At 54.1% G+C, this 15629-nt stretch overlaps 1 protein-coding gene across 2 annotated transcripts in view; it reads left to right on the top strand.

Annotated features, from left to right (window-relative positions):
• The first annotated feature begins 4369 nt into the window (after positions 1 to 4369).
• SRRM3 (serine/arginine repetitive matrix 3) overlaps positions 4370 to 15629 on the top strand; it is a 171277-nt gene continuing 160017 nt past the window's right edge. The window contains exon 1 of one of the 2 annotated variants that reach the window (XM_048824476.2): positions 4370 to 4480. The gene's annotated coding sequence lies outside the window, so the exon portion shown is untranslated. The remainder of the gene's footprint in view (positions 4481 to 15629) is intronic. The other variant, XM_048824475.2, reaches the window with a different exon arrangement.

Here is a 15629-nt window from a genome sequence, read left to right as displayed (position 1 = left end):
GATTAGGTCTTTGGGCTGGATCCTGGCATCCAGCTCCAGCCCCTTACACTGACTCAGCAGTGCAAAGATGCCCCATCGTGATGGCTAGGCATTGCTCTGTGGTTGGGAGAATCCCTGGGTTGCATAAAGCTGGGGAAAGAGTGGGAGGGAGATGGCAAGTTGATGAGGCTGACATATACAGAAAGTGGGGCTGAGAAGGCCAGGCCTGCAGGGGAGAAAGCTCTTGCACTGACTGTGGTGAAGCAGAGACAGGTACTAAGGGCCAGCTCCGTGGTATTGCCATGACCCCTTTGCAACGCTGTAAAGCTGATGGATCTCACTCGCTGGGGATCCCCTATTGTGAGGAACTCTCCAGCTGGTGCAGGGCCAATGTGTCTAGCTCTCTGCCACTCCCTCATCGCCCCTTCCCATGGGGGATGTGTTGGGGGCATGATCAGGAGTAGGGGGTGTAGCCAGAACACCACTTCAACAATCCTTGGCTGGAGAATGGCTCTTTAGAGGCTGGTTTCAGAGTAGCAGCCGTGTTAGTCTGTATTCTCAAAAAGAAAAGGAGTGCTTGTGGCACCTTAGAGACTAACCAATTTATTTGAGCATAAGCTTTCGTGAGCTACAGCTCACAGGCTGCGGTTTGATGTAATTTAGAGTAAACCTGAGGTTGCTCTAAGTTACATCAGGTGTCAAACCAGCGTGTGGCAGCCCTAGGCATCAGGGGGAGCACAGGATTGAGCCCTAATACTTTGCCCTCCTCTGGCACCATCCGGCTGGGGATCTCAAGGGAAATGATAATGAATTAGGCTTCACTACTGCCCTTTGTTTAGTATCAGTATCTTCATTATACATGTGGGGAAACTGAGGCACAGAAAGGGGTTTCCTGGCATCACAGTAGAGCCAGTGACAGAGCTAGGGTCTCCTGGTCTCCTGACAGCCAGTCATGCGCTTGAACTGCAAGCCTGTGCCTCCCTTAATAGCCAGGACCAGGAAGTAATGTCCGTAATTTCTCGTCCTGAACAGTCGCATTACCTCCCTGGATTAAGTTTTTAAAAACATGATCCATTACTGTCATCCATGCCTTTAAATGGGAATCCCGTGGCACCTCATTAGCCAGCGTAATCAGTTATTTTCACAGCCCTGGCAGGGGCGAGATTCAGGCATAAGCTGGCTCTTAGTGGCGGACAGGCAGGAGGGCATCGGGGCAGCCCCAGCCCCAGTGTCCCTGAGGTTAAAGAAAGAGCTTTGGCCCATCCATTGATCAGCTTCTTGTGGTAGCTTCTTTCAGGCTTGACTTGTTCTAGGACTAAGGGCACCAGGCTTCAGGCCTGTATCGTGAATTTCCATAAAGCATTCTAGGCTGCATGGATGTTTTTAACGCTCCTGTTCCTTTAGTGCCTAGGTGCTAGGTCCCTACTGTGCTAAATGCTGTACAAACACCTAGTAAGTGCCAATCCCTGCTCCAAGTTGGTATCTATCGAAGGTAGTTACGTGGTCCCTGCTACCACAGAATCTGAACACTTCGTAATCTTCAGCGTATTCAGCCCAGCCACACCCGGACAGATAAGGGAGTGAGGCAATAGCCCAGATCTTCAAAGGTTAAGTTCAACAGGAGTTATGGAACTTTGGAGATCTGAGCCTAAGTGACTTGACCAAGGTCACAGAGGCAGACTGTGGCAGAGCAGGGAAGTGTAACCAGGTCTTCCACATTCCAGGCTAGTCCAGCCTTCCTTTCTGCATTATATAAAGGGGTGTATTTGGTGCTGCTGGAATTGTTTGTGTGGTTTAGTGGTTCAAATCCAAACAAATGGAACAGAAGAATCTCCTGTGCGTATCCGAGTCATTAAATGAATTTGTTCCACCACTGCCACTGACTTCCGGTGTGACTTTTGGCAAGACCCAAGAGGCCAAAGTTTTCCAAGATGACTAGTGATTTTTGGGTGCTCTGATTTTTGGGGCACCCAACCTGAGAGGCAGTCAAGTGGCCAGACTGCCAGAGGGCAGGTGTTTAGCACTTTCTGAAAGCCAGGCCCCGTCAGATGGCTCATGTGGAGCACCCAAAATCACCAGTCACTTTGGAAATTCTTGGCCTGCGTCTCTCTCTGTCTCTGTTCTCTACCTATAAAATGGCTCTTGCCTTGTTAGATTGTAAGCTCTTCAGGGCAGGCGCTGCCTGGTACTGTGTGTATGTTCAGTGTCTAGCATGGTATAGTCCTAAATCTTGGTTGAGCCTCTAGGCACTACCATCAAACCAGACTTTTACTAGTACTCCTAATTCTAGCCAAGGGGCCAGATTGTCAGGAGGTTTAAATTGAAGTCCATGCTTTACACCATCTGAGGATTGGCCCAGTGAATTTACTGGGAGGGATGTTTTGGAAATTCCCAATCTGAAGGGACTAGAGGACGCTTGCGGAAAAGTGAATTATGAGCTTGCAGTTGTGAGCGTTCGCACCAGGGAACTGAAACGTGCCACCAGAACAGCATGTGCCAGCCAAACAGCTGGGAGCAGCGAGCTGCAAGCATGCGAACTCACAAACAAGCTACCAACTGGGAGTTGTTCACAGGAATGATTGAGCAAATCATTTCAAATAACCAGTGGATGCTGGGAAATGTTGATCAGTTTGTGACCGGAAGGAAGCAAAAAACCCATCCTCAATCCTTGCTCTTCTCTGGATGCCTGGGTTCCACCCCCGGCTCTGCCACTGACTAGCCAAGTGACATTTTTTAAAATTATTATTTCTATTGCGGTAGCACCGTCATAGACCAGAGCCCATTGTACTGGGTGCGATACAGAAACAGGACAAAAAGATGATTTTTTTTTTTGTCCTGAGCAGCTTATAATCGAAGTCCAAAAAAAACCCCCAAAAAAGACCTTGTGATAATCAATGTGCCTCAACTTCCTCCTCTACGAATGAGGGCAACAGAGCTGTCCTTACCACACTGGTGGCTTTATGCGGTGAAGTGCCTTGAGATCCTCAGATCAACAGCGCTATGGCAGGGAAGTGCAAAGTAATATTATATTTATTATTTGTATAACTCGCCCCTGGGGGGGCCCAGTTACGGCGCAGGACCCCCACTGTGGTAGGTGCTGTACAAACACCGAACAAAGAGATGGTCCCTGCCCCCAGAGTTGTTAACCTCCTAAATACAAGGATCTGCATCTCTTCTGCAACCACTAAATCGGGGTTTGAACCTGCAACCACTTGCAGACGAAATACAGCACTGTCTGCTGCTCCCCCCAAGCCCCTGCACCATTGTTACAGCATGTCTTTATCTTGGGTTAGCCCTGCAAAACATTTAGCACCCTCCCTTTCTCTCTTGGAGCTGGTGGGCATTTAGTGGGATCTCTTGATTTTGATTGCCCGCCGGGGGCCGATTTATGGCGCTGTCGCATACAAGCCTCCGCCTCTGGAAACCGCACGCTCTCTCTCTCTCATTTCTGTTCCTCAGGTGGTCTTTTCCTTCAGTCTCACTTTTCAGCCCGAAAACTCTCCCCGCACCGCAGTCTTCCTCGCAGCCGTCCCTGCAAAGTCAGGTGCAGCCAGTGACCTGCTTTGTAAAAACTGGTTTCAGAGCAGCAGCCGTGTTAGTCTGTGTTCGCAAAAAGAACAGGAGGACTCGTGGCACCTTAGACACTAACCAATGCATTTGAGCATAAGCTTTCGTGAGCTACAATGAGCTGTAGCTCACGAAAGCTTATGCTCAAATATATTGGTTAGTGTCTAAGGTGCCACAAGTCCTCCTTTTCTTTTTGCAAAAACTGATCTCTGTGTATAAGCTTTCGTGAGCTACAGCTCACTTCATCGGATGCATTCAGTGGAAAATACAGTGGGGAGATTTATATACACAGAGGACATGAAACAATGGGTGTTGCCATACACACTGTAAGGAGAGTGATTACTTAAGATGAGCTAATACCAGCAGGAGAGCGCGATCTCCTTACAGTGTGTATGGTAACACCCATTGTTTCATGTCCTCCGTGTATATAAATCTCCCCACTGAATGCATCCGATGAAGTGAGCTGTAGCTCACAAAAGCTTATGCTCAAATAAATTGGTTAGTCTCTAAGGTGCCACGAGTCCTCCTTTTCTTTTTGCACATACAGACTAACACGGCTGCTACTCTGAAACCTGATCTCTGTGTGTGCGTGTGTGTGTGTGGGGGGGGGGGGAATCCTGTTTTGCTGCATCAGCCCCTCCTGGGCTCCAGGTGGCCCTGTGGCAGAGGATGTGGTGAGCAGGCGACTGTCTTGCGTGAGGACGGGAGGCCTGCTCGGTGGTGCTGAGCTGTCCAGCATTTCAGCATTGCATTGAGCACCGGCTGCAAAAGGGATTCAGGGGCAGGGTGCTGGAAAGAGGAGGGGGGAGGCAGGGGAGAGCCCTGCGGGGGGGTAGGTGGGACGGAGGGAGAGGAGTCCGGAGGGCTCCAGGAGGGAGGCCAGCAGGAGACGAGAGACGAGCACCAGCCCAGCCACGCAGGATTCCCCGGCGAGGTAAGGCAGGCAGGGCCCGCTGGCTGGAGCAGAGGGGCGCGTGGGGATGGATGCTGCAAAAGCCTTGCTTGGAGCAGAGCCACGGCCGTGGTGGTGGCTGGGGGGAGGAGGGAGGATGTATTTTGGCAGCGATCCAATCTGCTGTGTCTTTGTAAGGGCATGTGTTTTTCTTTCCCCTTTCCGACGGAGCAGTCGGTGTAGGTGGGGCAGGGGGAGGAGGCCGTTGGTCTGCCTCCGAGGAGTCCAGGGGAAAGGGGGCCAGGCATTCGGATGAACAATATTTCCCCCTGCGCGTGGGTTTGCGGGTCTTCCGTTGCATCAGTGGGCTGGTTTGAGGCTGCCGAGGTTTGCCGGGGGGCAGAGATCACCTTCGCTGCTGGATAAAGGCTGAGATGCCAGCCAGGGGAGGCACACGCTCCGGAGAGAGACTCTCCCATTTCTAACTACAGCAGTTTTACCGTTCCCCTTCGCAGCGTGGCCGGGAGAGAAGGACATCCAGCTCTTCTCCTTGAATGGATAAACCAAAGAAAACAAGGTTGCCCATGGGCAGGGATGGAATGGCTCTAGGGACCAGGGGACCAGGTCATTCCCCTGCCAAGAAAGAGAAGGGTTGCTAAGCCAAGGCTGTACCCCTGGGTTCAGTCCTAATAGTCCCCACTCACCCTAGGTGGTGTTTAAACCCCAGCAGCTTCGGAGGAGCATGTTACCCTCGAATGTGATTCTCTCACCCGGTGAAAGAGTTTAGAGCAATGCCAGTAGCTCTTCTAAAAACCAAGAGGGATGGGCAAGAAGTAGTGGTGGGCAGGGAGTTGCAGGTAAGAGGGGCCCACTGTCGTCTTAGTGGTGTCTTGCACTTCTGTCTCCTTGGAGCTAGGGAATTGGACTCTTCTAATTGCCTTTGTGTTCTGCACTCCAATTTAGCTGGTGGGAGGGCTGGAGCAGTGCGGGTGGCTAAGAGGAAGTTTAGCAAATTTCAGGTTGGCGTGTGATCTTTCATTAATTAATTCATCCTGGAGCAGGGAGGGGCCTGAAATTTTCTTAGGAAATTTTGGGTAGCAGTTTGACTTCGTTTTTTGTGTGTTTTTTTTAAAATTTGCACAGCGAACGGTTTCTCTTTAAAATAACGTGGTCTGAGTGTTTTGGGTTTACAGAATTGGGCTTTGAGACAGCTACCGCAGAACGGTTTACTTCAGTGAGGAATAGTTAGAGATTATCCTGCAAATATATCGAGACACACAGACCATGGCAACATATAGTCATGCAGTAACGATACAGTAGAAATTCCATACAGATATTTGTATGCCACTGTTTGGGGAATGAGTGTTAGATGATAGAACTGTGTGTGTGTTCATTCACATTATATACCTCTGTGTGTGTACACACACACACGTTCTGAGATCTAGGTTTTTTGCTCCTTGGCAGGTTACCACATCTGACATAGTAAGATCCAGACCTGTCCTGTGCTTGGCCTTTGCACTCACTGCTGAGGCTAGTAACAGCATCCTAGGGCTCTGAACTGCACAGAACACCGTAGCCAGCCACCCTGAAGCCCCATGCTGTGCTCTTTGGCTTATGCGTAACTAGTGACAGTTAGCTGGCCAGAGGGCTCCTCTGCGTGCCATCCAGCCTTCCCTTTATGGATGTGTTGTTGCAACTGAAACTGGGGGCATCTGAAAACGGGTGCATGTCCTCCAGCTCCTTCTGAGCCCTGACTGTTGTGTATGCCAAGGGCCCTAACCCCCTTCGTGACCCCCAAGTATCAGGGATTGTAATCTGCCTGTTTCCCCTTGTTCTGGGCTGCACGTTTCCACCCTTCCTCTTCCTAATCACACAATCTGTCCCATACGTGCAGACAACTTACATATGTGCACACCTTGACATGTACGCACACCCTCACTCTCCCACAATCTCACTGCCAGCACCTGCTTTGAACGACCCTTCTACTCCGCCTTGCAGCTGGGAGCCCAAGGAAGTTCCCCCAGAGTGGCAGGGGAGCTGCTAAGCTAGCTGCGAAGGAGGCAGAGGAAAAATGCAAGATGTTTCTTTCCATAGGCTCAGAGCATCCCCAGCCAGAGCCGGGAGAGTCATGCCCCTCGTTCTCCAAAGGGAAAATGCTTCTCCTTCCCAGATGAGCCACGGGATCAACTGCCCCCCAGCCGGCTCTTCCATTGAGGAGGGCGCAAATGAGAACTCTATTCTCGAGAAAGCCGGGTGCCCTTGTAAGTCCAGGACTTCCGTGCAGCCTCTCCTATCTCTGGCAGAGAGTGGCTGGGCATGCTCGGAATCTATGGAAAGAAGCAGCATCTCGCAGATTTCTTCCGTGTCCCTGCACGGCTAGCTGGAACGACCTCCGTGGCTTCCGAGAGGGGCTTATTTACGGTGGTTGTGACTCTGAGGGAGAGACCGTGGGGCTTTTTAAACCAAAGTTTACACCAATCTGCCTATCCTTAAAAGGACATTTCCTCTTTGTACGTTTCCTGCTCTGTGCCACGGGAGAAGTGGCGGAGTTCCAGACAGTCTGCTTTTCAGAAAGAGACACCGCACGTTACCAGGCTCAGTGGCTGACAAGCTCTGGCTGGGGCTGCCCGGATGACACTCCATGACCAGAGTAATCCCTTCCGGTGTTAAAATCTATGATCAGTGACCCTCTGAGCTGCCGCTGGACCATAACACACTGTCTAGTTCTATAACATGCCTCCTGCTGCACCAGACCAGATGAATGATCCATCTTGTTTGGTGTCCGGCCTTTTGCCAGCCCATAACCATGTTGATCTAGTCCCATGTCCTGCCTCTTGCCAGACTGGAGCAGGCCCATGACCCCCCTAGTCAGAGCCGTCCTTCTGGCCTGCTTGATGCAGGAGGTGGGATGAGATGATCACAATGGTCCCTTGAACCCTGTGAATTTATTCTGCTTCCTTCCAGGCGGGAAGACAGCAGTGGTCTGTGTAGTCTGCTCCCCTGGCTCACGGAGCATAGCTCAGTCACCTCCTGCGCCCTGCTTCTGAGAGCACCCAGTGCTCTGTTTGCCTCTGCAGCACCCTGGGAGTTGCACAGGTTAATCAGAGGGTGAAGGAGCATTTTCCTTCTTACTGCTTTTGAATTTGCTGCCTTTACGTGGAAGGCACTGCTTCCTCTTTCTTGGTTTCTGGGAAGTGGGAGAGTAGCTCCCCTTTTAAGCTGGACAGTAACACGTTTCCCTTGTCCTCCTGTTCCATGGAGCAAATATTGATTCCTGAGCACCACCACCCCTCGGGCATGTGCTTTCAGGGGGGGAGTAACAGGCCTGTTTTTGCTATGACATGGGACCTTTCAGGCCCAAACACCCCTGCATTTGCTCTCATCTGGGAAGTTAGTTTTGATTGTGTGTGTGCGCTGCAGAAGTAGGGACCGTGGTTGATGGTTTGATATTTTGGCAGCAGTGGCTTTTAGGACAAGTTAGCTGGCTGGTCGCGGTCGGTTATTGCTGTTGCTGATTTGTATTTGCAGTAGCATCTAGAACGCCCAACCCAGGGCCCCTTGGTGGTAGGTGCTGTTCAGACAAATGACAGCAGGCAGTCCCATGACCCCAATTGCTCACACCCTTCGTGTCAGCCAAGGCATGGCAAGTGGACGAAACAGACGAAGGGGCTGAGGGTGGGTTGAGAAGATGAGAGACCCATAAATCCAACCGAGCTTAGCAGGATAGCAGAAGTCCCAGCTCACCACTTGCATACCCCGGGCCAAATGGGAGTGAGGCATAGGCACATGGCAGAGGTGGGTTTTAAGGGGCCTTCTGAGTATAGACAAGAGCCTTTGCTATGCATGGGGAGGGTGGCATGGGACAGCATGGAGGGACTTGGACGAGAAGTGCCTAGGTAGGCAACTGAGGCCACCGGCAGATAGGGGTTGATGGCTTGATAGGTTACTGACATAAGACTTGCCGCATGTCCCACAATGGGTCAGGAATAGAACCCAGCGCCTGCTCTAACCGAAAGCCCATACTAACCCCCTCCCCCCAACCCACGAACTCTGCAAGAGGGTGTTATTACAAGGCACAAGTGTGTCTTGGATTTAAGATGAAAATGAGAATGTATAGCACTTATACATTGATTTACTCTCAGACCTCAACTAGTCCTCTCAGCGAGGTAGGTGTGCAAACGTTACAGGCCAGAGTGTACTGATGGGGAAACTGAGGCAGGGTGGGCATTAATGCAATATTTTCAAAGGTGACCGTAATGGGAGGGAGCCTCCATTTTTGGGCGCCCAACTTGCGACACCGAGAGACTGATTTTTTTTCAGAATCTCTGAGTCCGAGCCTTTTAAGTCCTAGCCCTCTGGTCTAACCCTGCCCCAATGCTCACTATTCCAGCGGTATAGAGTTACTGTCCTGGGGGGTGGGTCTCTGAAGTTCCTTGCTTGGCCCCCAGTTCAGGGCAGCCCTTAAGCATGTGCCAGGCTGCCCTGATGGGGGATGCTTTCCTGAATTGGTCTATGTGCTGTCCAAACCTCCAAATAAAAACCTGACTCTGAACCATGTGTGTCAAAAGCTGCAGGGTTAGGAGCTCTCCTATTTAATAGGAAGGATAATCTGTCTAAGGTGTATATCTGGCCTCCATCGCCCCAACATCTGAGCAGCTCACAGCATTTAATGTATCGATGCTGCCAACATCCTGGGGGTAGGGTAGTGATGTTATCCCTATTTTACAGAGAGTGAACTGAGGTGCCCTAGCCATGAGCCCATCCTTCTTTGGGGCTCAGGTGTTCCTGCGCTTGGCAGAACTGTGCTGGGGTCGGGGCTTGGCAGGGCCATGGAGAGCCTGACAGGACGTCCGATGGTACGAACCAGGGTGCCCCCGCTCACATATCCCATCCCTCCCCTCTCTTGACAGGTGACACATAAAGTTGTAGAATGTCATCAGCCCAGGAATAGCCGACTCTGTTCTGTAACCCTGAGGGATGGGAATTGCCGGCAGAGGGTGGGAGCCACCTGTGGGGGGGGGGGGGCGGTTCAGCCCCAAGCCTGTTCTGACGCAGACCCAAGCTGCTCATGGCGAGGAGTTTGCCACTTGTCAGAGGAGAACCAGAAAGTTGAGGGAGGGAGAGCAATCATCAGCCTCGACAGAAATGCTCGGCTTCAAGGGACCCGGTGAGGTTATTCTGCCTGGGTCCTAGCTCTTTTTGCCAGCAGGTGGAATTTGTTGTAGCAATTTCTCTTCTGCCCCGGCAGTACGGGGGGGGGTCCCTGTTCCCTGGCAGCGCCTGCTGCCGCTGAGGGGCTGATCCCCAGCTGCCGAGCTTGGAAATCCCCCAGGCGGGAGGGGTTCGGCTCCCTGGGGCAGATCTTTTCCTTTAACACAACATGGGAATGAAGCATGGCAGAAGGGAGCTCGCTGGCCGGCCCCGGAGACTGCAGACCTCTTGGTGGCTGTGGAACAGGCCCAGCATGGGCAGGAATGGCAATGATGCTATGCAGGGGGAGGAAGAAAGGTCCAGTGGTTAAAGGGCTAGCCTGGCCCTCCGGTAGACCTGGGTTTGCTTCCTGCTGTGACCCAAACTCCCTGCCTGATCCTGAGTAAGTCACTGAGTGCCTCAGTTCCCCCATCTGAAATGGGGTTAATAGTCGTGCCTGCAGACATGAGGATAAACATGCAAACGGCTGGATGGTGCTGCGGTGGTGAGGGACGCTCTAAGTAGACAGGCAGCAGTTCCCCAACCATGCCTCGCGAGATGGAAGCTTGTTCTTGGGGGTCTAGTCACCCCTTGAAGGGGGACCAATAGCAGAGACGGATTCTGCCACCAGAGACCCCCCCCCCCCCCGCCTCATTCACAGAGGCTGCTGAATGACTGCCAGCAGCCCATGAGGCCTTGTGGTCATTGATCTGCCCTGGATTTGAGTTATTGACCTAGAGGTGAAAGGGTCTCTGTTCCCTCCCACAACCTCTGCAGCCTTCAGAGCCCTGACACGGCTCCCCTGGGGCCCAGCACCCCGGTTCAGTGGAATTAGCATCCCCAGTAAGCAGCTGCCTTTGCCGGTTGTCAGCATTGCTCTGAAGTGAGGCCCGGGTACAGTGGGTTTCCCCACGTCACACTGTGCTGCCCCTGCAATGTCTGGCCAGCCAGGCGTTTCCCAGGGCTTGTTTGTACTGGGGCCTGAGTGCAAACCATGGAACAAGTCGAGGGCCAGAGGCGCTGCATGCTCCCAGCTGGAGTTGCTGGCCCTCTCTGCCACTGGTCCAATAATATATAGCACTTCGACCCCACAATGCGTCTACCTGGTGCTTTGCTAATGTTCACACCGCTCTTCTGGGGGAGGCACGAGAGGGACACCTGTGTATGTCGCATCCGTACTACACCCATGTATGTACATCACGTGCATCTATTGGTCCATGTCTGTGCGTACACCACATGCATGCATGTCCAAGAGTGTGTGTTCATCACATGCATATGCGTGTTCTTGTGTGCATCCAAGAACAGGTGTGAGGCGTTAGTCCAGTACTTGAGGAGCCGATGTATTCGTCAAAGGAATTGCCCCATGGCTATTCTGCAGCGCTCAGGGCTGGTTTCCACTAGGAACTTACTTCGGCATAGCTGTGTCCCTCAGGGGTGTGAAAAATCCACAGCCTGACCGACGTAGCTGTTCTGACCTAACTCCTGCTGTGGACAGTGCTAGGTCGACAGAAGAATTCTGCTGCTTTTCGGGGAGGTGGATTTAGTCTGCAGAAGAGAAGCGTGAGGGGGGATTTGATAGCAGCCTTCAACTACCTGAAGGTGGGTTCCAAAGGGGATGGAGCTCGGCTGTTCTCGGTGGTGGCAGATGGCAGAACAAGGAGCAATGGTCTCAAGTTGCAGTGGGGGAGGTCTAGGTTGGATATCAGGAAACACTATTTCACTAGAAAGGTAGTGAAGCACTGGAATGGGTTACCTAGGGAGGTGGTGGAATCTCCTTCCTTAGAGGTTTTGAAGGCCCGACTTGACAAGGCCCTGGCTGGTATGATTTAGTCGGGGATTGGTCCTGCTTTGAGCAGTGGATTGGACTAGATGACCTCTGGAGGTCTCTTCCAACCCTAATATTCTATGATTAAGTACAGCAGCGGGAGAAGCCCTCCCATCGCTGTAGTGGGGGGGTGTCTGCGCTGGGGCGTTTTTAAAGGTAGACATTGTCCCCGTGGTTTTATTACCGGGAAGAAGGTTCTTGGTGGATTGGAACCTGAAGCCTGGGTTTAAACTGAGCTGGTGAGAACGCTCAGCTAGGCCTTTGGGGTGGGAGGTTCCTCTGGCCTGGTGCACATTTGCCCAGTTGGAATAGTGGTGCGCTCACATGGCTGATGGTATGTGGGTGGGTTCACAGGGCTGGTTCCAAATGCTCACTATGGGAGGGGTAGAAGAAGCCGTTCGTACTGACAGCTCTGAATGCAAGGGCCAGTCATTTTGCCATGGACAGTAACAACCGGCGTGCTTAGAGTGTTTGACGTCCCAGGTTCTCTGGAGAGAGTTGTCACCTCGGGACATGAGGGTGGGCCGGGAGACCATGGAAAGACCCTGCAGTAAGGACAGTGCCCACTTGTGGTGTTTAGCACTCAGGAGAGATCTGACCAATGCACACGCTCGCTGTGAAGTCCTTGATTGCAGTGCTGGGGAGATTGCCGGCGCCGGCTGCGTCTGGCAGGCAGGAAGCCTGCCTCTCAGTTAGGGACCACGTTAGGAGAGCAAGGATGAGCTCCTCAGCTGGTGTAAATCTGCATGTGCCCCTCAAGGCAAAGGAGCTTTGCGGAATCTGTCCCTGGGGCTGCAACAGCCACCTCCCATTTTTCTTGCCTGGAGGAACTGAAACTTCCCAGGAAGGGGCTAAGAGGGTTTTGTTTGCACAGGATCATTTACCATTTCCTGTCCCTTCTTTGGCACTTGGTGTATCCTCCAGCTGGCTGGGAGAGAGGCAAATCACAGTGGGAGAGGAGGGGACTCGATGCACGCATGGCCCATGGCTCCAGGCGGGCAGCAAAAGGAGAGAGAGAGAGAGGTGGGCGAATGAATCTGGGGGAAACATTCTGTGTTATGCCAGGCCCCTCCATCCCAGCTGTGTCGACACAGTTCATACCTGGCCCCTTGCACTGCCCCATTCTCCCCAGCTCTGCCATAATGCCCCTGTTCGGACTGTCAGCACCCCCTGCTGTTGCAGTCCTGCCCCTCCCCCCAAACACAGCTATGCACATGCCTGTCTATCCTATAGCCCCCCTGTGATTCCATAGCATTTAAAGCCAAAAGGGATCACTGGATCATCCAGGTCATCTGCCGTACACCACCCAGCACCCGCCCACTAAACCCAACAAAATCCATCCCTGGCCTTTCCCCAGCTCTGCCTGTGCCCCTCTATCCTGTCCCTCCCCCCATTCCTGGCGTCTGTGGAGTAGAGATTCCTAGTTACGCTGAGCCAGGCTTTGAAGCACAGTGATTTGGCAAGATGCATAAACAGGGATTGGATTGAGAGCCGCCAGCCTGCGATCCCCATGTAGCTGCTGGAACCCAGGTCTCTGCGGGTGAATGGCTAGTGCAAGGACTGGGCAGTACTCTGGCAAAAGGCACCTTGTTGCACTGTGGGAGGGAGCTGGGACATGCGCCCCGGCATGATTCAAAGATTGGAACTTAGAAGAAGGTTTCTAACCACCAGAGGGGCGAGGTTCTGGAAGAGCTGCTCTGTAGGCGTTGTGGGGGAGATAACTGGATTTGTTTTAAGAGCGAGCTGGGCAGGTTTATGAGTGTGATTGTGTAACGGGTTTGCCTGTGAAGGTAGGAGGCAGCAGCTCTGGGGCTCGCTTCCTGTTTATCTTATGTTCCTAAACCTCATGCTTTGTGGTTTCAACCAGCTCCTGGCAGGGATCCCCCTGCCCCAGTGTATTCTGGTTTTGGGGTTTTTTAAACTTTCTCTGAAGCATCAGGGCTGGCCGTGGCTGGAGAGGGTGCATTGGGTGGGAGGGCTGGGCTGGCTGGTTCTTGCTCACATGCTCAGGGTCTAACTGGTCGTCATGTGGGTTCCCCAAGTCAGATTGGTAGTGGAGTGGGGGGGATGTTCGCCTTCCTCTGTAGCAGGGCTGGGGGGGGATTGCTGGGATTATCTGGTTCTGTCTCACTTAATTCCCTGCCATTGCGGGAGCCGCAGGCACTGCTGCCCTCGGCCTGTCCTGTTCTCTGCCTGTGGCTCGTAATAGTCTAGTCTCCTGGGGGCTGCGATATGTGGTCTCCCTTTGGCTGTTGGGGTTCATGTGGGGGTGCTGGTGCAGTGGACTGTGCTGTACGGGGGGGGGTCAAACCAGATCTGGCCTTAAACTCTGTGCCCCTCTGACTCTCGCACCTGAAGTGAAGCCGGGCAGGCCTGGCGTGAGGGGGCGAGGAGCAGCTCATGCTGCCATGCATGCTGGTGTGATGCCAAAGGGGGAGGGCAGGGACCACCTGCTCCCCGCACTCCTGTCATCTACCGGCGTCGCATCCTTTGTGCGCGCTCAGAGCCCCCCGGGCCGTCTGCACGAGCTCCCGCCGAGGCTCGTAATGTTGGCGATTCAGCGTATCGGAGGATAGGTTTGCGACGGGCCTCGCTCCCCTCCCGGACTGGCATGGACAGGTGCGAGGGCCGTCGGCTTGCTGGTGGTGCAGGCAGTGCGCTGCTGGGCCTCGCCGGGGGCACCTGGGCCCGTGGGAGCCGGGGCTGGAGCGAGCCTGGGGACCAGCTCGGGGCTGAGAGGAGGCCCTGTTACCATGGCACCAGCAGCCTGTTCCCCGGGGCTTTCGTACGCGGCACACGTGTGATTGCTCGCGGCCCTCGGAAAGGGGAGAGGGACAAGGGTGGGAGGGAAGCTCACCTAGCTGCAGACCTGGTCCCTCGTCCTGAGGGAGCCCCCTCCCCACCCAACCCCGTTAGCCCTGTCCCATGGGAGCCCTCCACTACCCACATCCTGGGGGAGTCCCCCACCTGACCCCATTAGCCCTGTCCCGTGGGAGGCCCCCGCTACCCACATCCTGGGGGAATCCCCTACCTGACCCCATTAGACATGTTCTGAGGGAGCCCCCATTACCCGTATCCTGGGGGAGCCCCCCACCTGACCCCATTAGCCCTGTCCCATGGGAGGCCCCCACTACCCACATCCTGGGGGAGCCCCCCACCTGACACATTTAGCCATGTTCTGAGGGAGCCCCCCATTACCCATATCCTGTGGGAGCCCCCCACCTGACCCCGTTAGCCATGTTCTGAGGAAGCCCCCCATTACCCAATCCTGCAGGAGCGCCCCATCTGACCCGTTAGCCCTGTCCCATGGGAGGCCCCCCACTACCCACATCCTGGGGGAGCCCCCCACCTGACCAGTTAGTTCTGTCCTGAGGGGTCCCCCCCATTACCCCTATCCTGAAGGGTCACGTTAGCCCTGTCTGAAGGGAACCTCTCCCCCTCTGCCCTAGTTTAGGCTTCACGAGTGAACACTTGTGCCGTGTCGCCCGTCGTTCTCTGTCCTCTGAGCAGACCCCGAGTCACCCTCCTGTGAGATGATGGGCCAGAGGGTTCCCAGTTAGGTCGGAGCTCCCTTCTGCCCCAGAGGAAGCTCTAGAGAGACCTCCGGCCCCCTTCACCCACGCCTCCCCTATCGAGCGTTACCCTTCCTCTTCCGGTCCCACCTCGAGGGCCTGGCCGAGACTGGGGCCCCGTTGTAAGTGGGCAGCGGGGAGTCTGGCGCCCCAGGTACAAAAGGCTCACGCCCCAGGTGCTCAGAAGCACAGAGGCATCCCTGATTGCCAGCCAAACAATGGCTTAGCGGGGGGGGGGGGGCTTTTGGTATTATTGCAGTAGCCCCTACCAGGCTCCATTGTGCTAGGCGCTGCATGTACACCGAGCGAGGGACCCCGCCCCACAGAGCTCGCCGTTTACGCAGACAAAGATTGGCGCATCATCCCCACTTCACAGATGGGGTGGGGAGTGGAGTCCAGAGCGAGTGACATGCCCAGGGTCGCACAGGGAATCTGGGGCAGGTCCAGGAGTTGACCCCAGCTCTTCCTAGTGACGAGGCTGCACAGGGAGGCTCCCCCTGGGTGTGCACGCTGTCCATCACACTGCGGAGGGCTGTGCTCACGGCATCCCACCGAAGAGCAGGTCCCGCGGTTCCCACTGACGATGGGGCCAGGAGTTGGTATT

This window comes from Caretta caretta, chromosome 17 (assembly GCF_965140235.1).
Source record: "Caretta caretta isolate rCarCar2 chromosome 17, rCarCar1.hap1, whole genome shotgun sequence".
In the NCBI taxonomy this organism is placed as follows: domain Eukaryota; kingdom Metazoa; phylum Chordata; order Testudines; family Cheloniidae; genus Caretta; species Caretta caretta.
This window is presented reverse-complemented; position numbering and strand designations above follow the sequence as displayed.